The sequence below is a fragment of the Triturus cristatus genome, chromosome 9 (genome assembly GCF_964204655.1).
Source record: "Triturus cristatus chromosome 9, aTriCri1.1, whole genome shotgun sequence".
NCBI classification, from domain to species: domain Eukaryota; kingdom Metazoa; phylum Chordata; class Amphibia; order Caudata; family Salamandridae; genus Triturus; species Triturus cristatus.
Genome location: NC_140592.1, coordinates 977,073,854 through 977,100,310, shown reverse-complemented (window position 1 = coordinate 977,100,310; position 26,457 = coordinate 977,073,854).

Here is a 26,457-nt window from a genome sequence, read left to right as displayed (position 1 = left end):
CAGCAATAAATAGATGAGATCTTAACAAATACAGTAACCCCAATAAATATTTAGCAGTATACCATAACACTTTGTGCAATCAGATGACACTTCACTTCAGAAGGGCTGAATTGGCCCAGGCACAGCTTGTAGGGTGTGAAAGGCTTGAGGGGGCTCCCTGGCTGAGGCAAAGGCTGAGGCCTAATCTGAGGTAGATCAAAAAGGGGGGAAACACCAATACCCTGGCTTCCCTCTCCACAGACTCCTCTCTAGGATAGTCCCAGTTCACCCCAGGCACAGTCAGGTGGGCTTCAACACCTCCCTAGCCCCTTAGAATAGTCTCTCAGGCTTTCACAGGGCCTTAGGCGCCCTCTACTCCACTTACTGCCCTTTTCTGATGCTCCGACGCCGCTGGAGTCGTGTTGACGCCGTGAGGCGGTTCCGCTTCGGTCTCGGCGGCCTCGGCACAATGTCAGTTCTTTAGACGACGCCGGTAGGCGGTTCCGGTCCGATGTCGGGCCTCGGTTCGACGACGTCGGGCAGTCTCTTCACGATGTCGACTTCGGGCGGCTCCGGTCCGATGGCGCACTCGGCTCCGATGACGTCGGCCGGCCTGACCTCGCTGTCGACTTCCGGCGACTCCGGGGTGCGATCCTCACCCCCGACCTCCGGTGCTCCTCCTTACAGGTTCCGGGCGACTCCGGAGTGCGATCCTCACTCCCGACCTCCGGTGCTCCTTTACCTCGGTCTCCGACGACTCCGGAGGGCTGACTTCACCCTTCCGATGACGCCGCTTGCTCGACCTCGGTTTCACCTCACGACCCTTGGTATTCCACTCGACCTCCGCCGGCGCCCTCTTAACGACCTCAGGTGGCTCCGGGTACGACGTCTGCTACCTCAGACAGCGCCGCTTCTCCACCTCGGGCTCCGGGTCTTCGGCTACTCGACGCCAGGCTCCAGGGAAACCAACTCTCAGGTCAGAGACTTCTGCTTTCTTAGTTTCTAAGGCCTGTTCCTGCTGTCCAGGTCCTCAGGATGGTTTTCTTCTTTCTTCTCCCACACAGGGCTATAGGCTGGGATCCATCAGCTGGGACAAGTATCAAGGGTGGGTTTATGGACCCCACTCCAGGCACAAGTTTCCACCCCTGCTGCTTCACTCCTTCCTCTGTCTTCTTGAGCTCCTCTCTCTTCACCAGTCAGGTGCCAACTGCTACTCTTATCCTCCCAACATTCCAAACGGTTTCCAACTGTCACCCAGTGCTGGAATCTTCAGGAAGGTTCTGGAAGGTGCTGGTAGGTTCCAGTGGATGCTGGTGATGTCATAGAAGGCCACCATTTTGTGCTTCAGGCCCTCAGACAGAAGTATTCAGGGGTAGCCAAAATGGCTCCCTGAATCTGTAGCAACACGAAAAAGTCTGGTGGTTCCCAATAAAAAGGAAAAAGTCAAACAGGGTTTGAGGCAAAAGTGGGACAAAATAAATAATGATGAGGAGGGACCACCCAAAAGGCTGACAGGTCTAACACCTCTTTTATAGTGTATGTCTCCTAAGTGTTTTCTCTCTATTTGCACCAAATGTAGATGATGTAAACTAGGACCAAAAAAATGCAGGAAACTCCCTACTCCAATTATTTCAGTCATCACTTCACAAAAAAACATATGGGTTAATAGGCAGATGGTAGGAAGTTAGCAAAGTGGAAAGTCTAAGTGCCAGATTTATCAATATTTCATGCAATACATTCTGCAGCACATGTAGAAAGAGGAAAAAGCCTCTGAGGATTGTTTTTAAACAATACTGTCTACAACACAGGCACCCTTGCACCATGGCAGGGTACCTTCATGGGAGCAAGGCAGCACATTCTGCCCCAGTGCCAGGACAGGAATGCGCCATAGAATGTTAAATATAGCACATTCCTGCCTTCGCCCTTTCATGTAGCACAGCAAGGTGTCTTCCTGCATTGCATATTGTTAAAGTTTGATGAACCTGGGCCTTTGGGCCTGATCACGATGATGGCGGGATGTGATGCGTTTTCAGAGGTCCGACAGCCATCTCCTCGGCTGTCCGTCCACCCTATTACGATCTGTGCAGTGACACTGCCACAAGACCGCTCCCACGCCAACACTTCTGCTCCCATGGCAGGAGAGGCGGCTCATGGAGGGGTTCCCGCCAAGCTAATGATGACCTGCCTTTCTGCCAACTTTTTCCTGGCGATGACACCGCTATGTGCGAGTCAGCGGAAAAGCACAATTTTGGCTCGGGGCTCAGAAAAAAATACATTTCTCAGGCCTTCATTCTTGAGGAATACCAATGTGGTATTCTAGCACCTGGAATTACCAAAGATACCACCAGCAATTAAAATTCTAGAATGTATTAATGTGTGGTATCTCAGGTTTCCCCTGAGGGTGTCAAAAGAAAAGGGAGATTACTGTTTGGTTTGAATTTTCAACACCAGAGTTCCCTAACTCTTTCCCCATTTTTTACCCGTTACCCAACAGGGAATATTACTGCCATGTTTTAATTTCTACTGTATCACATGGTGAAATAACGCCGTCATGTAACTGCTGCCGTGAAACTGCCAGTTTTGTGAAAAATTCCTAATACGGCAGGTGGCAAGGCCAGCTGCTTGGTGTCACCGCCATGACGGTCTGGCGATCTCATGGCCGAACTCGTAATCTGGCCCTTAGCTTCTTAAATACAAATTTAAATAAAGATGTTCACTGCATCAAACTATTAGCATTGTGTACTGAAGCGTGGGTACCAATCTATTTGAGTTGCTAGTCTATGTGAAGTTTCACGTAACCCACTATTGTATTTCCCATTTGTGTTGTACCAATGGACCTGTAAATACATTGACCCACATTACCCTAAAGGGCTGCAGCCCAAAAGGAAAAACAGATACTGGCAAATAATCCAAGCTGATTTTTCTCATCTGTGCCTGCTTTGCATAATCCAATAAAACGTTGTCCCAGGGTTCTAATGCTCTCTGCCTCTTCACACTCAACTCTTTGGAACAGAATACACGCATTCTAGTAAAATAGGCCTACACGAGGTTTCCATAATGTACCAAAATTGTAGAAAATAAATTACTGAGTAGAATTTTTATTGGCTATAAAATTCTAACATTCTGCAAAGCCTTTATTCAAAATATCTGTAGCTGACCTCATTCTGCCTCAATGAACTATGATCTCGTACAGCGATATCTCCCTACTTTCTAATTTGACTCACATGCATTGCAGTGTGCTTCACTGTGCATGTTTTAATTTATGTCAATGAATAAAGGGAGGTCCAAGAATATTTAGGCAACTCCGAAAAATTATACCAGGACCTGACCAAAGAGTCAGTAAATCGGTCAAAGCACCCATTTAGCATAAAGAGAGTTCCTACATCGAATATCACCCTGCCATATTGTGCAACTGAACATGAAGCGTTTTCTATCACTATTGGTGAAGCAGTGTCAGAGTTTGATATCACTTTTCATCAATCATATGAAATACATAAACATCCAGAAATGGATACATTAATAATTTATTAGATGATTCGTCTGCTTGACTTGTATCTGAAATGAAACAATTAGACAGGAGCCACAGTGGGGTAGCAAGGTCAGGCGCTACCCGGTGCGGAAAATTTCTTGTCACCCCCGGCTTGACAAAATGGAAAAATATGTTTTTTTTAAAACACATATATTTGCCATTTTGTCTCCCCCCCCTCAGTGATGACACCCGGGGGTGCCCGCATCCACCACACCCCCCTTCCTGCGCCACTGAGGAGCCATAGCGCAATATGCCAAAGACGCGGAAATTTGCAGAAAATGGCTGCAGAACACACAGGCAATGGCTTCAGTATCATTCACAGAGCACCAAAATAGGAAAATATCCTGAACCCCAATGAAATGCAGCAGAAAGGAAGAGCCTAAAAAGAGAAAACACAATTCTGATAACATTTCAGACCGGTTGCCCAAGAAGTCGTGGGATTCTGGGAAGAGCATCCTAGCTGTGGAGTTATCAACACCGTTAAGGAAGCTGGAGAATGTGCTTACAGCTAAGCTGGTACCATTGCAAAACGTTTTAGGAACAAGATAAAAACAAGCATTGGCATAGCCAATAGGTCTCCCCTTTGGGACCTTATAAGTGTTTAGCCATGCAACAGTTGCATAACTAAACACTTATAAGGTCCCAAAAGTGAAAGTGATCGCGATCAAATGTCAAAGCGGCCGTGCGGCCGTGAAAGTGAAAGTAATCGCGGTATAAGTGGCGCACGCGCCCGCGCACATGCACTGTAGCTCTAGGCTGGCCTGGTAGCACTTTTTGGAGCCCTCTCAATAAGTCTCGCCAGACCAGCGCATGCGCTGGGTCAGGCGAGACCTAACAAACAACAAGATAGGCACAAAAAGGCGGGGGGAGAATTGACATGCTCACATATTCTGAAAGACCATGAGCAACAGACTGAATCTACAAGCCCTGCTAACAGCAGCTGGGGGCCTGTTTTCCGATAGTCTACTTCATGGCATTGGAAATAAGTACACCATAAAAAGCTATAATGGAATTCAATGAAGATAACATGGGTGAAACCTCAGTTATGGTTCAGGCTCGTCTGTGAAAAACCACTAAAAGTCGCCAGTTATGTGAACAAACCCGCACAATACATGACATAAAGTGGGCAATGCTCCATGCTCAAAAAATGTATTTGCCAATTGCACAGAAATACGGAAAAGAGGTACCAAGAGACCAATATGGTGGTTGGCATATGTTATGGTGTGTGTTTTGCTTCCAAAGGACAGTGAAGGATGTCGATGATGGAAGAAAGAGACTAACACATGACACACTGGGGCATATCAGCAAGGCAAGGCGATAGAATTATCGCCACTTTTGCGGCCGTTTTAGGACGAAAAGCAGCGATAATTTTATCGCCTAATTAGCAAGCTCACGCTAACGCTTGAAAACTTGTGTTAGCGCAGGAATTCCTAACGCCCAGCTTTGCATCCCTAATAAGATGCAAAGTGGGCGTTCCTGACCTGACATGACAGGAGAAATGTCGCTAAGCGACATTTCTCCTATCATCTAGCCTCACGCTATGAAGCATAGCGGCAAGAAAAGTAGCAATAACCCCTGTTATCGCTACTTTCCGTACGCCTGCTTCAGGACTGACTTAGCCATGATATCCTATGGAAGGTGGATATCATGGCTAAGTTTGTGGGACCCTATCAACAAGCTAACGCCACATTGCGTGTGATTATTCCTTTCGAGATAAGCGTTGCTAATAGCACGCTATCTCAGCGATAAAAATCCACGCTAGCTGGCGATAATTATCCTAGCGCTAAGTGCGCTTAGCGATAATTATCGCCGGTTGTTGCTGATATGCCCCACTGTTTGTTAATCTGGACTGAAAAGCATAATAATAAACCCACAAAGTAATCTGGACGTGTTTTTAATTCATACGGAGATCTCTCCCACATAAAATGACAACACACAAGCTTCCAACCTAGCTACAAACACCATTAACATAGCTGCCAAGATTTCAGATTGCTATGTGTGACATTTTAAGAGTAATTATGAGTGACATTGCAATGACAATGAGTGACACTTTCTCACAAGCAAAATCAAGCAATATAGACAACGAAACACATAAAAAAGAAGTAACTACTCCTTTTTAAACAAAGGGAAACTCTAAGACTATTTTTAAACTGCTGCAAAGCAGTAGAAATGGATGGGCACTTAGGAAGTAAAGTAGCAGCAAGGGGCATGCTGAGTGGGAAAGAAGCATTTGACCTTCCCAGTGGAAAGACCAAGCAGCATGGACAATGCACATTTTCTAGGGTGCCTGCTTCTGAACACCACCATCAGACACAAAGGAAAGACTCGAGTCTAAGGGGGGAAAGCAGAGTTATAGAACATATGACAGCACTTTAATCAGTCTGTGCCAGCAGAACCCTAAGCTCACTGTAGCCTACCCGTGCCATGGTGAGGAAAGTAAAGAGTGTGGGGCCGGGGGGGGGGGGGAGCCTGGATTCTTGTAACCCCTAATAGCAGGATTGAGGGGGAAATGAGAAATTAGAAAAAGGGGGCTGATCGGCAAACTGCTGAGTTTTTGTGGCCATTTCTAGTGACAGGTTAGGTCTGTGTGCCTCCAGGCATTGGAGATATTTTTGTGCTCAGATGTATAGGCAGATCACTGTGATACCAGGTGTTCACAATTCCTGATTTCTATAAGTGTAACGCGACCCCTTGCTGTTTGCAGAGTTGTACACAGTGATTCCTGCTGAGTGCGAGTACAGCTGCGAGCATTAAATAAATTGAGGCCATGAATGCGTTTAACCTCTTGCAATTGATAAATGATTTTATTTAACAATGTGTTCAGCATTATATTAATGTTGGCATTGATTATGCATTCTTTATCATTTTCAGATAAAGTTATGGCTACTCCTGACGAAGGCGTTGTGTACGCCGAAACGCGTGTCGAAGACCTAAATCATTGCCACGTTTTGGTTTTTAATGTGTTTTCATAAAAATAAATCATGTTTTGAATAATATGTATTTTTATAAAATGATGAAGTTTTTTAAGAATTTATTATTAAATAATTTGAAATATATCCTAACATTTCTTGATCTGTTGCGTTCTACATAGATACATTTAGTGGGTGTTGTTAAACTGTTCAGTTGCCTAGGAGCTCTTTTTCCTACATATATTAACCCTGTCTTAGGAATTGTCTTATCAATTGTTCAGGGGGTCCTTGTTCTCTTCATTTGTCTAACCTTTTGCAACCAATGAGTCTTCAGAACTCTATATTTTGCACTTTATTATAAAGGCATTTTAGGTCGCAAAAATACCAATTTTTTCATTTTCAAATGGTAGATCCCGCTAGTAGAATTAAAATGCAAAACATTATAGGTGGCCATGAGCCGGAGCCAGTTTTCCTTGTGGTGAAAGGGCAGTAACACGCTCAGTGCAAACTCTCTATCATCCATGATGAAAGTTAGAGGTGGCAGACAGGACGTATAACGGTCATTGGATTTAGGCAAGGCAGCCTGACAGGCAGCTGAGGCACACACTTATTAGTCAGAGCCACCCGCCCGCAAACTCAGTGACCAGGTCACAACTACATCGACTGACAGCCAGCTGATCGTGTGTTAAGAGCTTAATTTAAAAGAAAGTTTGTTGCAGATTAACACTTAAACATTCTGGCACGTTGTCTCACTGGCACTTACTTGTGAGCCACAGCAATTCAGGTTTACGGGACAGCCGCACACCTTCTCGGAGTCCTGGTCCATCACTCCCTCAGCAAATGTGCACCGGCCATCTGGGCATCAGACTCACTCACTCAGGCTCAGTAGCAGGCACAGCTGAGCTGCACAGTGTGGGCTCCAGTGGCTGCCACGGTCCGTAGGGTTGGTCAGGCGGTCGTGGGTTCATTGATTTTAATTTACCGCTGAGCAGCGCCAGTGCTTCCAATATTTGCTGCACTCGCAGCCTAGTCAGCCTTCCACAACTTAAACTGCAGCCTGCAGCAGCAGGAAGTGACGTCCATTGGGCACTGCCTCGTGATTTTAGTCCGAATGAATGCTGCACCACGGCAGGAATCCTATCCTTTTATTGATACATTATCTCAGTCAGTGATCTGAGGCAACACTCCCTCAAAGGTGGAGGTAAATTAAAATTACCCTGAGATGAGTTATGTGACGTTTCTGTGCTCACATTCAAAATCACGTGTGTAGTTTGTTTTCACGTGTGTGGTGTTTGTGTAGGGAGTAAGTGAAATTTATATTAATCATGTAACTTATGTATGTTTTCTGTAGATACTAGACCGGACTGCAGCTGGTGCCACTGTCCGAATACTACCATATCAAATTAAGTATGGTTTTCTTTACATTTCACTTAATTTTAGCAGAGTGACAACGTTGGAGGTCCTGATGAATGCCGTGAATTTATGATCAATTGGCAGAAACATGTCGACCATTGACCAATTGGACATATTTTCAGTCCTTTATCACTTGCTTTTAATCTTAGCCCATGGGGACAATTATTAAAATTCTAGTGCCACCCAGGAGCTATTTTTAATGCACTTTTTCTGTTTCATATTTTGCACTCTGCCCCTCACTCCCATTGCCTAAATTGGTAACCCTGTAAAACACCTCACGCTCCTCTCATTCCTTTCTGGAGAGTTGTAGCCCACACTGTATACCTTGCGGTTGTAATGTGTAATAGGGGACCCAATGATGAAGCATGTCACCCATGGGTGAGTGAGGGTTCTCGTCTTTATAAATGAAGACTTTTTTATTTTTATTACTTCCTACTAGTAGATACAATAGTGGTCATATTTGGTAACTAGCATCCCATTACTTTTTGTGAGATACATTATTTGGAGTGGTGATGTGGATGTAATTACTCACTCCCTGTTCATGAACCACCTAGTGTGATACATACGCAGTCAGTGAGTTAACAGCTACTAGTTCAGCCAGGCCCAAGTCTGCCAGGAGCAGCGTGCATGCCACAGGGCGCTGACACGTCAGCATTACTAGCACAACTATGGCTTAGCAGCCGAAGCATGCACTATGCTTTTTGTGCGTGACTTTGCTTTTTAGTGCGGTGATGCTGACCACTGTGCTAAAATGTGTTAGTCTAACACCTGATGCATGGTACTTGGCAGGGCTACATTAATGATCAGCTGGGGTTGGGCCTCCTGAAAAGGAGCATGCCGATGATGGAGCAGGTTTTACAAAATGTTGTATTCCTCCCCCATGTAGCTTCAAAACATTCATTAAATAATCTATTAACTATAATATTATTAAATGAGATGCATATTTATTAACCAACACTTATTAATATAAATTACATGTGGGATTTTAATTGCATGGCTAAATATAATTTTATGACTAAAATATGTACGTATATTAACAATAGTAGATGTGGTAATTAGAAAATTGCATGATATATGTTGCTTTGTAATGTTCTTTATTGTTGCCCAGAAGGAAGATCGAAATGGTGAATATAAATGCTTTAAATGTTGCTAAACGCTAGATAAATACAAACACATAGAGGGATTAGTAAGGGGTAAAAATTAGATTTGTTATTTCTTTATATTAATTATTCTTTAGTGTTTGTTTCGCTTAAATTAGAATTTGGGCCTAAATCAAAGATGGCTGCCGAGACTCCACGAGGAAGTGGCAATTTTCTCATGTGACGCGGAGTAAACAGCGCCTGCGTGAGAGCTTCTATGATCCTCGCAGTGACCTCTGAGCACAGTACCCCAACAAGGATGTCTTCCAAGAAAGAGGAACAATGCACTTTTACAGAGAACCGGAACGAATTGAAACAATTTTTACCGGTGACCTCACCCCTTGAACTGTTCTGAAATCCTGGGAACACATCGGACGATCCTAACCAACCAATCATGACCACCCTAAACTTTAAGATTGTTACTTCTATGTTCAAGTTCTTTATAAAAGCTTAGCAGAATAGGGACTTGTGACCAACCCACACGATATCCTGATGACCTTCCCTTTTGACTTGACGCTTGACACTTGTCGTTTGCCGCCTCCTACCGTTACTTTGATGACCAGGATGCTGTCCGACTCTTTGACGACTGCGAACTTTTGACTGATGCATGCATGTCTTTGGTCCTTTGCCGATCTTTGGGACTGTAACATGCTAGGCAAAGAACTCAGAGCGTTGGCTTATTACGGACGATCTATACAGAGCCAATGAATTAGAAGACCCCAGAATAGTAAGATTAGGTAAATATGAAGTTCTGTGATTCTCTGAAAATTTGATATAAACTTTGCGAAACAAATGCATACTAAAGCTTTATGAGATTTAGATAAATTATTATTGATTAACAAGAAACAATGAGTTTGTGGTTTTTCAGCTAAGGAGGAAAAGGATTCTGAATCTTAAAATGTGTTTTAGCTGGTTCTAAAATCACCATCAACCAATCCAACTAATTTGGTCCATTGACTGAAGTGGGAGGAGTGCCTTGATGTTTGGGATTGAGGATCTATGGGCGAAAGGGCGTTAATGTATATTTGTAAAGGACTTTTCCTTCCCTATAGGTTATAAGGTATTTCCCCACATGTCCAGCGTTTGAATTACTCATCCCTCCTGTGTGTGCAGGCTCGGTGAGAGGAGAAGTGTGAGTGTTGGTGTTATGGGCCCCACCAATGAATGCGTGTGTGAATGAGCTAGTGTGACGTCGGGTCTACGATGCAGGGAGGGTATCGGTAAAGGTTTATTTTCCCCGTTTCCCCGGTCTCGCGCTGGATCAGTGTTTCTGGTAGCAGAGTTATGGTTTTCATTGTTTTGGTTTGGTGATTATTGCTTGTAAATAGCTTATTGATTAATGATTGTGGAAAAGTATTGGTTTATGTTTAAACACTCTATGTTGAGTCGCGTCGAGTTCTATGTTGTTTGACGGCTTCTGGGATGTAGGAAGTCGGAAGTTTGTAACGGTTCCGTAGTAGGGCAGAGGTAAGCGCTGCTCTCGGGAAAGACGGAATTGTTGTTACCCTGTAGGTACACGGGGAAAACGTGTGACGATTGAAGTTGCACGACGCATTGTCTGGGTTGAATTCGGTAACATCGTCATGTGTTGCCATTAGAGAAATTTTCTGCATGAAAGAAGTGTATGGTAGCGAAGGTCACCTGTGAAATATTGGTCTTAGGTACCAGGAGTCCAGGAGGCACTCTGATTACGCTTATCACTGGAAAGGTAATAGGTGTTCCCTAAGCTTGCTAGAAGGAGAAAGTAGAGGGTAGTGCTACTTTATTAACGTGTGTCATAATTCTGTAGTAGGACAGACTGTTCCCTGTTCTCGGGAAAGACAGAATTCTGTGTGAATGAACTACATTTTCCGTATGAAAGTGCGTTAATGAGAAGGCATTCAGGTTAATTGTAAAACTCTGATTTTATTTCTCAGGAGCATTGGGTCTCCAACTAGGTGTCTTAATTCTGGAGAAACGGTTAGCTAATGCTTGTTAGAAGGGTAAGGTAGAGGGATGTACTACGATATCAACGGAAGTAACGATTCCGTAGTAGGGCAAAGGTAAGCGCTGCTCTCGGGAAAGACGCAATTCTTGTGAAAAAGGTCATTAACTATACTTGGTTAGCGAAACAGATAATGGTGGCGTATTTATGTCGTAACTAACAATTTTGTAAGTCAGGAGAACGTAAGAAAAGTTTGCCGATAAAATTTGTAAAGGAGGGGTCAGCAGAAGCAGGAGTAGCGAGAAAAGCTGACGTCAGACATACCGCGCTGGGATTGGCTAACAAAGACTTTCCGGATTAGTGCGTTAGTGTACGCCGCACTATGAGTGGAGAAATACAGGGTGACGTAGACGCTCCTGATTGGTGCGTTAGTGTGAGTCGCGCTGGGATTGGAGAATTGCAGAAGTGACATAGACGCTCCTGATTGGTGCGTTAGTGTAAGTCGCGCTACGATTGGTTAAAACAACAGAATAGTCGTAGGGAAATCTAGCGAAACAGAAAAAGACAAAATGATGTATTACGATCCACCAGAAAAAGAGAAAAAGACCTGGTTTGGAAAGATCAAGAGTTTATTTAAAAAGGACAAACTGATTAAGACTAGAGAGGGACAATTACTTCCTCCACCGAAATCGCCCGCATCCTTCATGGTTGCAAAATATGGATATCATACTTGTATCTGGTTAGACAACTGGGTGAAGTACACGAAAAGTGATGGAGTTTTGGCATTTCCAGAACATATTTCATTTAATTTAGCGGTTTTGAGAAATTTGAGAGAAAGAATGATGAATCTAGTACCAAGGCCTAGACCAACTCAATTTGAAGCATTGACAGAATGGGAAGATGAGATGCATGACAGAGAAAGACAGAGAAATGGCGGAAGATATAGGTACATGTTTGGTAGATCTCATTGTCAGGAGAATCATGATGATAAAATGAGGAGATGGCGAAGTGCAAATATAGCTGATGGTCTATTTCCGGTAAGACATGCTGACGAAGTTGGAAGTAGAAAATGTGTGGAAAAGAGAAATAATATTGAATCAAAAGGATATGGTGTGCATGAATCAGAGGATGATGTTCTTGACAACATGTTTTATAAAAATCCACCCCCTTATCATTCAGATTCTACTATGTTGATACCAAGTGCCCCAGTGAAAGAGACCTCACAGAATATACATTTTGAGACAGTATTACCAGAAATAGGAAGGAACAATCCTTTTAAAGAAGTGGAGCAAATCCAACATGGTAGTGAAAATTCCAGAGAATTAGCAAAAAGTACTTTATAATTAACTGTGAAGATTAGGGAATTAACTACAAATTTGGAAGCCGTAACTGTTACAGTAACTATAGGTCCCGTAATGCCTATTTTTGATAAACAAAAAGATAGTGACCATTGTTTGATGATTCCTTATAACAGTAATAAACACACAGAAATCCTAGAAAAAAATATAGATCAGAATGTTAGACAGTAAATCAAATTTTAGCAGACAGGATGATAATGTTGACAGAGTCAGCTCTAGGAACACCTGAGAGATTAACACAACACAATTCTGGGAAGGACAGTGCAGGGATTACCTCAGATGAATTGAGTGAATGGTTAAGGAGTTTGCAGCAAAAAGATAAAGAATCTCAATCTATAGATGTAGCTAAGCTAAGAATGACATTAGAAGAGTTAATAGTAGGAACCATCCTAACTGAAAAACTTAAGAACTATCAGGATGAAGAATTATTATTTCTATGCAAGATCATAACATGGAGAGCAAAGAATCTACATGAAAGACTAGAAGAAGAGGCAAATGAGATGGGTATAGACTTTGAAAAGGCAAAGGCTTTACAGAAACCATATAGAGTAGATTTTTCTGAAAAGGATATTGAAAACATGAATACCACGGGAAGAATGACCCAGATCAAGGACATAATCATTTTGTTGAGAAAATGGGGAGATGTAGATAAATGGAAGAGTAGGTGGTTTAGGAAACGAGATGATGCCTCGGACAAAACATTTGCAGCTTTTCCCGTAAGAGAAAAGGAAAAGGTAGTAACAGAATGCCCCATGAGAGAAATTCCAGGAGGAGGATATGTACATGTTCCCTGGACTAGACAAGATATTTTGTCATTTACCAATGATTTCCCTCGACTACGCGAAAAGCAAGTCGAGTGGTATAGGCAAGTGGATAGATTTGTTAAATTATCAAAGGTCTTATGGATTGATTTAAACAGTCTTTTTGACATAATAGTACCAGCAGACTTATGGACAGAGTGCAAGCTTATGATTAATTGGCCTACACAGGAATATCCTAAAGACCCAAAAACAGGAGCCCCTGATCCTGAGGTTATGAAAAAATATGAACAAGTAATTAGGTTCCAGAAAAACAAGGAACCTCCCAAGGAAACTGATTGGGTAAAAATTGACAGGACTAATCAGGAAGCTAAGAAATCGGTACATGCCTACTATGAAAGGTTGATTCTTGCCTTTAAACAATTCAGTGGTGATGAAAACTTTAGTGAAAAGGATTTAAGTCACTTTGTATACAGATTTGTATATGGGCTAAGACCAGAAATAAGTGAAATGATTAAACAGCATACCGTAGATTGGCAGAACAAGAAAATAGATGAAGTATTGAGACATGCAAAGTATTTTAGTGATGAGATTGAAGCTAAACAATGTAAGTTGAAAGAAAAAGCAATGTGGGCACAAGTCAAAGGAGCAGAGAGACAGGAAGCACAATTGATTGAACAAGCTAGTGGAACAGGTATGAAACCAAAATGTAATAATGGAAAAGGAAAAGGACAATTTAACATAAAAGAAGCCAAAAAGAAATGGCCTTGTCATAATTGCGGAAGGATAGGGCATTGGAAATTTGAGTTTAAGTTTCCCCCAAATACTAATACTGATAATGCATCATTGAATCCGCAGGTGCAGAAAGAGGTGAGTTGTCAACCACAGCGACAGCAGCAGGTTGTTGCCCAACAGAATCAGGCGCCAAAACCGCATTTTCCACAGAGCGTAAATACACAGAAATACAGTAATGAGACAGGATTCTACAACGAAGAACAGGTAAATAAGCTGCTGCGCACTAGCGCTATTTCGCAGTATTGGCTAAAACACAATGAGAGTGAGTCAGAAGAAGGATATTGACGGTGCCGAAGGGAGGAAGAAGAGTGCGCACTTGGCGCAACTCTAGAAGTAGACCAGACAGGCCCTTTTGTGGACAGAAAGGTAAATGACGAAAATATTACTTTCCTAGTTGACACTGGTGCTACTCGATCAACTGTCAGGACAGCTGATGTTAAAAATCTTCCTCTCTCGGATGAAACAATCCAAGTGGTTGGCGTTTCCAACAGACAAATCAAGACGTATCTCACAGAACCAGTAAAAGTCAGTATAGGGAAATTTTCTGAAATGCACCGCTTTGTTGTGTGCGATTCAAGTCCTGTAAATTTGTTAGGGAGAGACTTACTGTGCAACATGAATTGCACTATATTTTGTACCCTGATGTCATAGCATTTGTGACCCCTGATGAAGATGTGCTGTATAAAATGACAATAGCTAATATGGAACCTGAGATTACTGAAGCCTTTGCAGTATTCAACCATGACGAACTACCACAAGAATTGAAAAACTCAGTAAAAGCAGAAGTCTGGAATTTCACAGGAGAGGATGTAGGATTAATGAGAAATGTGGATCCTGTAAAAATAACACTAAAGGAAGGAATAAGCTATCCAAATGTTCCCCAATATAGATTAAAACCTGAGATAATTGAAGGAGTTATTCCTATAATTGAAAAAATGATTAAACAAGGTATTTGGAGAGAAATAATGAGCAGTCCATGTAATTCACCAATTATGGGACTGAAAAAGCCTAATGGAAAGTTCAGGATAGTACAAGATTTGAGAAAGGTAAACAAAATCATTGAGTCATGTTGTCCCATTGTACCAAATCCATCTGTGATTTTGTATCAGATTCCGCATGATGCAAAATGGTATACAGTGATTGATTTGTGTCACGCTTTCTTTTCCATCCCATTACATCATGATAGCCAACACATTTTTGCGTTCCATTTTGGTGAACGTATTTTGGCATGGTGCCGAATCCCACAGGGGTATAAAGAAAGCCCCTCAATATTTAATCAGATTTTGAAAAAATCCTTAGAAGATTTGCAGATGCCCGAGAATTCAGCGCTAGTTCAGTATATAGATGATTTGCTAGTAGCCACAAAAACTCGAGAAGCTTGTGTAATGGACACAGTAGCATTGTTGAACCATTTGGCAGATGGAGGACTTAAGGTATCCCCATCAAAACTACAATTTTGTCAGAAATAAGTACAATATTTAGGACATAAAATTGACAAAGGGCTGAGGAAAATAACTACAGACCGAATCAAACTAATAAAAGGAATGAGAGCCCCAATGATGCAAAGAGAAGTGAGAATGTTTCTTGGAATGTTCGGATATTGTCGACAGTGGATAAGTAACTTTTCCCTGATTGCAAAACCATAATGTGGCAATCTTATTAACAAGGAGCCGCACTCAATTCATGACGCATAGTCGGCTGACTATATATGAGAAAGTCATTCTAGGTGCAACAAATGTGAGCCTGACAAGAACGTTATTGCCTGATGCAGAGAATGTGGAAGTCAGAGATGAAGTAGATCATGATTGTTTGGATGTGCTTGACTTCTGTACCAAACCACGTCCTCATATAAAGGATGTACCATTGACAGAAAGTGACTTTGTGATGTTTGTGGACAGGTCATGCTTGAGAACAGAAGAGGGAACGCTAAGTGCAGCATATGCAGTATGCACAGTTGCAGCAGTGATGGAAGCATCCTACCTGAGGGGAGTAAAATCAGCCCAGGTTGCTGAACTAGTAGCTTTAACTAGAGCATGCAAGATAGGAAAGAATGTGAGAGTGACTGTGATAACTGATAGTATGGCTTTGGTGTTGTACATGATTTTGGCCAAATATGGCTGCAGAGAGGATTTCTGACTTCAAGTGGAACCCCTATGAAGAATGCTGAAGTGGTTGGGAAATTGCTGGAGGCGATACAGCTGCCTAAGCAATTGGCTGTTGTGAAGTGTGCTGCACATTCAAATACGGGAGACTATGTCGCAGTTTGTAAAAAATATGCCAAATATGCCAACGATGTGGCTCAACCAAAATTCGATTAATTGGGCTAAGGAAAGGGAAATGAATTCTTGCCCCCTACTGTTTACTAACATTGTGAGTACTTGGGAAGAAGTGAGGCAGTTGCAGGAAGAAGCAGGAGATGAGGAAATGAGGCAGTGGATAAAAGCAGGATGTGCACCCAGAGAACATGATCATGTGTGGGTTTATCGAGATGGAAGACTAGTCATGCCTGACAGTATGGTGTCTGCCATGGCACGGATGTATCATGGACAAGCACACATAGGGAGAGATGCCATGATTAGGTTGTTTAAGCAAACGTGGTACAATGCAAAATTCAGACTGGTAGCCGAGAGCCTTTGTCAAAGATGCCTAATATGTCAGCAGTTCAATCCTGGAAGAAAGACAGTGGTGAGTCTAGGAACAATAGGTAGAGAAGGAGGGCCTTTTACCAGAATGCAGATTGATTTCATTGAAATGCCTCCTTGTAACAGGTTGAGGTGTTGCAGGGATTCTGCGTATGCACAGAACTATGCACAGGAAACCAGGACCTCAGTGAATTGTGGTGTACCAAAAACTCACCTCAGAACCCAGAACCCCTTATCTGACCAGCATCAGTGTCCCATTCGTTATCCGAGGTTTATCTCGTCGGTCCCAATGTATAGACAACCCAGAACAAGTGACTTAGTGTATTCTCAGGAATGGTGGGACTCAGAAATACCTGTTCGTAATTATTCTCATATCAGTCCACAACAGAATAAACAGAGACACGGTAAAGTTTAAAGAGTTTATTTTATAAACCTCGTGTCCTAAGATGTAGTACTTTGGCTAACATAAGCAGACAAATGATTAAAATCAAAACCATTAGCATAGTTACAATACCATAGAAAATGAAAGGAGTAATCATACTAAAATTACAGTGGATATCAGCCACCTTCATTTAGCTAATAAACTAATATTATTATTATTAGACTAATAAAAGGTCTCTTGGCTTGAATGGGGAACCCCATTGAGGTTCCGTGTGAGACGGGACGGCACTTTTTGAGTGGTGACGAATATGGACGAGTGTGGTATCTATGAACCGCAAATGACGAGTATAGTGGGTGTACGAAGTTTCGCAATGCAGCCACGTATGGTTCGCCTCATTTTCGGGTTCGTTCATCCGAACCCTCGGGTTCCATTTTAGATACAGCGTCCATTTTGTTTCTTGCCCTCAGGTAGCCAGCGAACGGGCTTTTTGTCCGCTTCGTGACCCTGGGACTTTCAAGCTAGTACGAAGGACACGTGTCTCTTTGAGGTGACTTTTACGATGAGGGGAATGACACGAGTGAGGCAGATGGCCCCGCTCGAGGCTCATCTTGCCGCTCCGGTCTATTGTTTCAGTCACGCATCCATTAGACATGAGGTCTGTGAACCCTCTATCGAGTTTCCTTTATTGCCCCTAACACTCCTTTCTAACCTGTTGTGCATCCTCATCCTTTCCTTGTATTTTGTTTTTCGTCCTTCCTTAATGTGTTTATGGTTGGAAGGAAATGTGTTTATTGCGGAGGGAATATGTTTTTACAGTTGGGAACTGGCAAGACTGTTGTAATTATGTTCCGGCCTCCTGAAACATGAACGCGACCCTTTTGAAGTTTATTGTGGGAACTGAGTTGTAACCTTTGTTCACCATACTGTGCTATGGCAAAAACGTGTATAAAAGGAGCGACCCACTTCTACGAATTTGAAGCAGTCTCCGAGAACCTACACGCTGTGTACTTCTTGTGACCTCTGTATCCCTGCAGTAAATAAACGCTGATCTCTGACGTCGCTGGAAGTGTCCCGTGTCTCTGTGTTTTGTACGCCAGAACAGGTAACCCACGAAGGTTTCAGGTGTTGTCCCCTGGCACCGCTGGGTCTTAAGAATAACCCAGTCCTTCAGTTGGCGCCCAACGTGGGGCGACATCAGCGGTACCGGTCCAAAGCCCGACGATCGTGAGGAGCTTCGTGTGAAATCTCCGAGGGAAGGTGCACCCCGCTTCATCGATCCAGTTGTCGAAATAAGTGGCCCGACGTCTTTTCCGCGAAGATCCCCGCCTCCTGACGGCTGCGACCGACCGATGCCCTGACTGTCGACCTGTTTGGCGCCTGGCGTAGTCCTTTGTACGGCGAGACGATCAACGGGCCTTCCTGGTGACGCCATTGTTCTCTCAGTTAAGTATTTGTGGGTCGCTCCCAGTGTTGCTTTGTTGTTTGCATGGTTCCATAAGCATTCGTGGTTCTTAGTTGTTGGGTTTTATTTGACGATTGCAATTGCCAAAAAACCGAGGGTCTTGCATTTTTGCGAGGACATCGTAATTCGATAGCCCTTGAAGTTTGTATACTCGGTTAGTGTGCACGATGCCTGGCCGTAGTACTTTGTTTGGGTTTCTCAAATGTTGCAGCATGGATTCCCGGCTGGAGGATTCATGCCCGATACCTCCGGCTGGAACTCCGCTTTATGAGCTCTATAGTCGCCATGGCGTGGGTCCTATCGTATATAATGAATATTGGGTTCGTTATACTAAAAAGGATGGCGTCCTTAGTTGGCCACCTCATGGTAGTTTTGAGACTGCCATTTTAGATAACTTGGAAGCTAAATTATTTAAAAAGAAAGCTAGGCCGGCCATGTTTGATTCCTTCCGGTTATGGCGGAAAGAGGCCAAGCAGAAAGAAATCAAACAGAACAAGAAAAATAAACGAGAAGGTGTCATTACGGTGATGCGCAATGCAGAACAGTATCAGTTAGACAAAAATGAGAAGGAGCAAGAAGTTAGTGCTCGGCTTCACCATATGGCGGTGGACAAATGTTATCCGACGCTACCTTCCACGATCGATAAGACAGGAGAACAATCGGTGGAAGATTCGCTTTTGTCTTATCTGATGAAATCGCCACCTCCCTATGCTCCTGATGTTATGGGTCCCGTTCTTCCACCTCTTCCTCAACCCGCTGTTTTGGCGGCTGCTGGTCAGCCCGCCGTTCCTCCCGTACTCCCGAATCCCCTTGGGCCACAGATCGTACATCCCCTTGGTCCGGTTCCTCCCCCCATTGTGCCTCTCCAAGTCCCTCCTCAGTCTGTTGTTCCTGCTACTCCTGCTGCTGCGTCTACCTCTACCGTTTCCGCCCCTATGGCTGCTACACCTGTGTCCTCTTCCTCTTCTCCTTCTGTTCGTAGTCGTCTCTTGACTGCTGTTGCTTCTCTTTATTCTCCGTTCTTTGGGCCGATACTTGGCTCGACTCTTTCGGATGTTGCTCAAAGACGCAGTCAGCTTCCTGATGACAGGGAACGTGAATCGTTGGTGAAGATGGCGCGCAGATGGATTCGCAACCCTGTTAGATACACCCCCCGTGTAGTGTTCGAAACGTTTTCCCAGTTCAATGTGCCCACGCAACGATTTGTGTTCGAAGAATTGTGTAAGTCATTAAAAGAGGAGTGGGACGATGATATAGCTGATGATATACCACCTGAGGTTTCCGAGCTACAGCTTCGGTTTTCCACGGGTGTCATTGTAGGTGATAAAGTTCGAGAGGCTCTGGAACGCTTGTTATCCTTTCGATGTACAGTGCAACCACGTGCACTGTTTAAGGACGCGACCGCGGAATGGATGGCACAACCTGGTCAATATCCTATGCGGGAAGTTCCCCCAGTGTGGATGCCAGGTGATCCTACTGCTGTCCCTGTCGTCCCAGGCCATTTCCAGAGAGTATGGATACACCTCCCTTGGAAGCGATCGGAAGTTTTGCAAGTGAAGCAATCCCTACCCGATCCTCGTAAGAATCCTGCGGGTTATTATAAGGAGCTGTCCCAATTGGTGGATGCTACTGTTATGAACCTAGCCGATATTGATATGTTGTTCGGTAATGTGGTGCCTCAGCCGGTTTGGGCGAAAATCCGTCATGAGAATCATGTGGCCGAGTTAGGCGGTGACTGGGCTGCCCTTACAGCGGCAGATGCCCGGCAGGTCGGTGGGGCTAAACCTGAACAGGTTATTGTGGCTTTGCCCCAGAGAATAATTACCCTCATGAAAACGCTTATGCCAGCGATGCGCGTCAATTGGGACAAATTATCAGCATGCAGGCAAAAGAGGGATGAAAGTGTGTCTGATTTCTTTACGAGATTTGAGGAAGCGTTCCTTGATCATAGTGGTCAGGACATGGGTTCCGAGGGTGGTCAGCGGTTGTTCGTTGATAAATTTGTATCGAATTTGTTGCCCGACTTGAGCAACAAGCTGAAGAATTCTGAGAGTGCGTGGGCTGTTTCTACCACTGCCCAAATATTGGCCACGGCCCAATATTATGAGAATAGAGAAAAAGAGGAAAGTGAGCGGGCAGAAAAGAAAACGAAGGATCTCAAAACTAAGGTCTTGTTGCAGCAAGCTTATCCACCGCGTCCGAATTTCAGTGATACGCAGCAGTCAAACAGATCGCAATCACAGTTCTCTAGACCACAGTCGCGCAATGCTTCGCCTGCGCCTCGTTTTGTGCTGGGATATAATCAGTGCGCATATTGTCGTGGGGAAGGCCATTTGAAGTTCGATTGTCCGGTTCTCCGTGATAGGGCCAATGGTGTGTCGGCTCGGGGAAGACGTAGTGGTCCTCAACAGGCTTCTCGTGGTAGAGGTCGCGGAGTTACCCAGAATCAGACCGAGCGCTTTGCGACGTCTTCGGATTCGCAAAATTGTTTCGATCGACGCGAACCATCGTCCGGTCGGTCTGCACAGTATCATGTGGATAATCATTATGTTGAGTGTGATGTTGATGCGGATGGTGTCTACTAGGACAGCCATAGACAAAGGAAGGGAGAAGTATCGGTTCCGGTTGATCAGAGAGGGCCTTATGTTGCAGTAGCCACTTTGGGCGTTGTTGAGCCTTTTCTGTTGGACACTGGTGCAGCAAAAAGTTCCATCATGCATTCGAAACTCCCTGGCGCGCCTTTGTCTGGCTTAACGAATGTTTCCGTTGGATTTTCTGGCGCCCCCGTTAGCAATCCGGTCTCTAGCCCTTTGCCCCTTACAATTGGGTCTCATGAGCTGGAAGCTCCTTTGATTTTGACTACTGGTTGTGGTGAGAATCTTTTGGGCTTAGATTTGTTGAAAAGGTTACATGCGACTTTGTACTGTTCCCCTACGGGTGTGGAGCTTACGTTGGGTAAGAGCGTGATTTCTCCTATGTATTTATCGATCGACAAACTCCCCCCGGAATTGAGATCTCTTCCAGATTCCTTGTGGGCGACAGGTCCCAATGACGTGGGCCTGTTGGATATACCACCTTATGTTGTCCAACTTAAAGTGGGTGCGCGTTTGCCACGTATACCTCAGTATCGTATTTCCCTTGATGGTGAAAGGGCACTGTTAGCGATCATTTACGATCTGATCGGCAAAGATGTTATTGAGGAGACACGGGGTAATGTGTGCAATAGTCCCGTGTTGCCTATTTTGAAACAAACGGATCCCTCCAAGCCTCCCGTGTATCGTTTAGTTATCGACCTGCGGGAGGTAAACAAAGTTGTTGTTCCGCAGTTTCCTGTGGTGCCAGACATTACAGCTTTACTGACTCTGATTCCAGCTACTGCATCATGGTTCTCGGTCATCGATCTGAAGAATGCGTTCTTCAGCATTCCGATTGCTGTGGAAAGCAGAGACTTGTTCGGTTTCTCATTGGGTGGTCGTAGCTTCAGATTCAAACGCGCTCCACAGGGCTACTGTGAGAGTCCATCAATCTACAGTCAAGCTCTTAAAAGTCAGCTTGATGCATTCGTATTACCGGCTGGTGCAGCCTTGATTCAGTACGTTGATGATCTGTTAATTGCTGCTGACACTGAACAGCTTTGTCAATCAGCTACAGTGTCTTTGTTACAGCACCTTTGCGACTTACATCATAAAGTGTCACCTTCCAAACTACAATATTGTTGTCAAGAAGTAACCTACCTCGGTCACTTATTGTCAAAGGCGGGAAGAAGGTTGACCCCTGAAAGAATTGCAGCAATTGCTCGAATGACTGTGCCGACAACTCAGAGAGATGTGCGTGCCTTTCTAGGTATCACGTCATACTGCAGACAGTGGATCCCGAACTTTTCACTGTTAGCGAAACCATTGGTAGCTCTCACGTGCAAGGACGTTTCGACTCCTTTGCCTTGGACGGAGGAATGTCAGAAAAGTTTCTCTGAACTACGTGACGCTCTGTGTTCTGCCCCTGTGTTAGGTACTCCTGATTACAGTAAGCCTTTCACATTATACGTCCATGAGAGGGACGGTTGTGCGTTGAGTGTACTAACGCAACAATTTGGTGATAAGCAGCGTCCGTGTGCATATTTTTCCTCGACCTTAGACCCGGTAGCTAGAGCGTTGCCAAGTTGCTTGAGGGCGACGGCGGCAGCTGCGGCGTCTATTCGGCAGTCCGCAGGTTTGGTCATGGACAATATGCTCATAGTAATGGTTCCGCATGCAGTTGATACGCTCTTGAATCGGACAAAGACTCAACATCTAACGAGTGCAAGGTTGTCTGGGTATGAGCTGACCCTTTTGGCAAGTCATATACAGATTAAGCGCTGTAATGTACTGAATCCGGCGACATTGTTGCCGATTAATATGGAATCAGATAATGTGCTGCCCCATGATTGTTATTTACGGACTGAGGAAGAAACAAAAGGTCGTGTGGACCTGAAAAACACTCCCTTGTCAGATCCCGATGGTACTTTGTATGTGGATGGCTCTTGCTTTAAATTGCCGAATGGCGATGTGACGACTGCGTATGCTGTGGTGACATTGAGCACGGTTGTGGAAACTGCGAGATTGAACCAGAATTCAGCACAAGCTGCAGAATTAATTGCATTGACGAGAGCGTGTGTTCTGTCGAAAGGAAAGCGTGTGAATGTGTTTACCGATAGTCAGTATGCATTTGGTGTTGCGCACAACTTTGGAAGACTGTGGAGAGAAAGAGGATTTATGACATCGCATGGTACGAAGATTCAACACGGGCAGCTCGTGAATGACCTTTTGGATGCACTTACATTGCCTAAACAAGTGGCGATCGTGAAATGTAGTGCGCACCGGAAAGTGACGGATGATGTTGGTCGTGGTAATGCATTTGCGGATGAGATTGCTAAAGAAACGGCTAAGAATCTTGCGACTCGAATGTATGTTACGAGTTCAGTGAGATGGCCGGCAGAGACTGGTATGTGTGAAAATACTGTCGAAAGTGTGAAAGAAATTCAGAACGGAGCTACTGAAGCTGAAAAGACCAAGTGGAAAGAAAGTACAGGGAAATTGGATATGCATGGATGTTGGGTTGACCTGACGGAATGTCAGAGATGGATGTTACCAGATGCATATGTATTAGCTGTTGTGACGATGGCTCATGGGTTGTCACATATTAGTGCAAAAGGAATATGCAAGTTCTTGTCTCCTGTGTGGAAGAATGATGGTATTGCTAAGTGTGCTGAAAGAGTGGTTAAGAATTGTATGGTGTGTTTGATGCACAATCCCGGAAAAGGCACCCCCACTCCACCTGGTCATTTCGCTCCTCCTGCCTGTCCCTTTGAGGTTATCCAGCTGGACTTCATCCATATGGAGAGATGCAATAACCTGAAGTATGTTTTGGTTGTGGTTTGCGCGTTCTCCAGATGGATCGAGGCTTATCCTCTTAAAGATAATACTGCCCTGTCCACAGCAAAAATTCTGCTGAAGGAGTACTTTCCTAGGTACGGAATGCCGCGGATTGTGTGGTCGGATAATGGAAGTGAGTTTGTGGGAAGTGTAATGCAGAGTGTGTGTAAAGGCCTTGGAATAAAACAGAAATTCCACAGTGCCAACCATCCTCAGGCAGCGGGTTTGGTTGAAGGGTACAATGGTACCCTGAAGCTGAAACTCGCTAAGATCCAAGCTACGACTGGTCTGTCATGGCCTGATGCCTTGCCTCTGGCTCTCCTGTCGACCAGAGCAACTGTACACTCTCGAGTAGGGCTCAGCCCATATGAGATTGTGTTCGGTCGCCCTGCGAATATTTGGGGAGTCCCGAGGCCTAGGGCTTTTGATAGTCTTGAATATCCAATGTTGATCGATTATTTGTATGATTTGACCACTAAACTACGATTAATTCATCAACAGGTCTTTGAAGCTCTACCAGCGCAGACAGAGGGTCCTGGACATCAGCTCCGGCCAGGTGACTGGGTTGTCACCCGAAACTTCGGTCGGAAGCGTAATTTGGAGCCAAGATTTGTTGGACCCCACCTAGTCTTGTTGACGACGAGGACCGCGGTTCGACTGGAGGGCCGGAAGAATTGGGTCCATGCCAGTCACACAAAGAAGGTACCGATCCCCTTACCAACTGACGGTTGGGTGAGAACTGGGACTTCGGCCGAAGAAACTGAGACTCCTTCGCGTTTTGTGCCATTCAGTGACGCTCAACTTGTGGAGGATTCGTTATTGCCAGATACACAAGTGGAGTCATCAGTAGCAGAAAACCCAAGGTCCGACTCGTCATCTGCTTCATTGAACACTGTTGCGCCATCTGAACAATTGTTCGTAGAGCAAACTCGACCTGGAAGAAGTCGATACTTTCTTCGTTCAAGGACTTCAAGGACTAATAAAAATTGATAGTATAGTGGTTTTGACGTTACGCATATTATGGACAATTACATCCTTTCTTTTTGAGTTTTTGTGCTTTCCACTGCTAAGAGACTTGTAATAAATTTAAACGTTTCGAGGAGACCTCTCCATCCGGGTTACCGTAGGGCCGTGCGGGTACTTTTTTCTGTTTAGCAGGTTTCTGACGCTAGGTTGGTTACTTTTGTCGATTCCTGGGAACTCCTGGGGATTGATAATCGCTACTCAGAACGAAGTGCGTCAAGTACGTCACGGACGGTTTGTAGAGGATGGCATTCTCTAAGCTGGTGGAAGAAGAAAGGGTGTTGGCACAGAGATCAGAGTTATGGAGGGTCGTACGAACAAAATGTTTTCTGTTTCAGGTGTTCCTAATGTTCCTAACTGTATCTATGTTATTGGTGGGTGGAGTGTATTTTGGGGTATCGCAATTCTTGCCTTCTGTTTCACCTACCTTTTCTCCTAACCTAAGTTCCCTCACCACTGTCTCCCCACATTCCTTTCATCCTTTGCCTCAACACGAGCAGGTTAGACGTGCGGAATTCATGAATAATTCCTTTGTTCAACTCCTACATCAGCATCAGTTGGTGGTGAATACTACCAATTGTTGGGTATGTGGGTTAATGCCACACACGATGGATAGGGGTATTCCGTACTTGGTCCTTCCATACAGCTCCCAGGGTTCAGCTCGAGCATTCCAAACTATGTTTCGTAGTGCACTAGACTCCTACCCCAGTCGAGAGCCAAGATCTGTCAAACCCGGTCCTGGGCCGTACCACAAGCCTTTGGCGATAGCCATAGCAGATCTGGACAGAGATGTTTTCGATGCATCACTCATTCCAGATGAGGAAGTGCAGGCTTATAAGGATCTGAATGAGGCTGAGTATGGTACGTCAGTGGGAGATAGACAGTTGAAGAGCTCGTCCCCGATATGGATTGTACCGCACCTTGGTAATTTCTGCTTGCAAGGTTTGGGTCGAAATCCGAGAGCACAACTTGGGAACAGTGCTTGCACTGAAACGTATGTCCTACCGATGCTCTCCTCCCCTGTTTTTCTGACTGCCAAGGGCACCTATTTTGTGTGTTATGAACGCGCATATACATGGTTACCCCGCGATTTCTCGGGTACCTGTTATATTGCGAATCTTTTACCTCCGACCTTCACAGTAGCTTCGGACTACCACAAAACTAGAGTTGTGAGAGGCGTCATTAGCAAAGAGGATACCGCTGGTCAAGAAGCAGGAGACTTCTTTAAGGGCTTCTTGCCGTTTTGGGGACCCATGGTTAATAGTAGGAACCTAAGACAGTTGACTCGCGTGGTAGAGTCGACTGCTAATATTACTGCAAATGCCCTTGGTAATCTAACAGCGGAACTACAGGCGGATAGACTCATGACGTTGCAGAACCGTATGGTTCTAGACGTTGTTCTTGCAGATAGAGGGGGTGTGTGTAAAATTATCCATTCGAGTTGTTGCATTTTCATTCCTGACAATGCTCCAACTGTTTATCAAGCCATCTCGAAGTTGCACAAGATTTCCGAGTCCATACACGTGGACGAAGGTAATTGGACGCTCCTAGGATGGTTTTGGGGCCTGATGTCAACCTGGGGTTGGAGGATTCTGATGATTGTAGGGGCTGTTGTAGCGTTTCTGTTCACGTGTTGTCTTTGTGTACAGTGTGGTCCTGCCTTATGTGGCCTATGTGCTGCGACGTGTATAAGGCGGCCATCTGTTACCAAGGAGACATTGATGAATAGAATG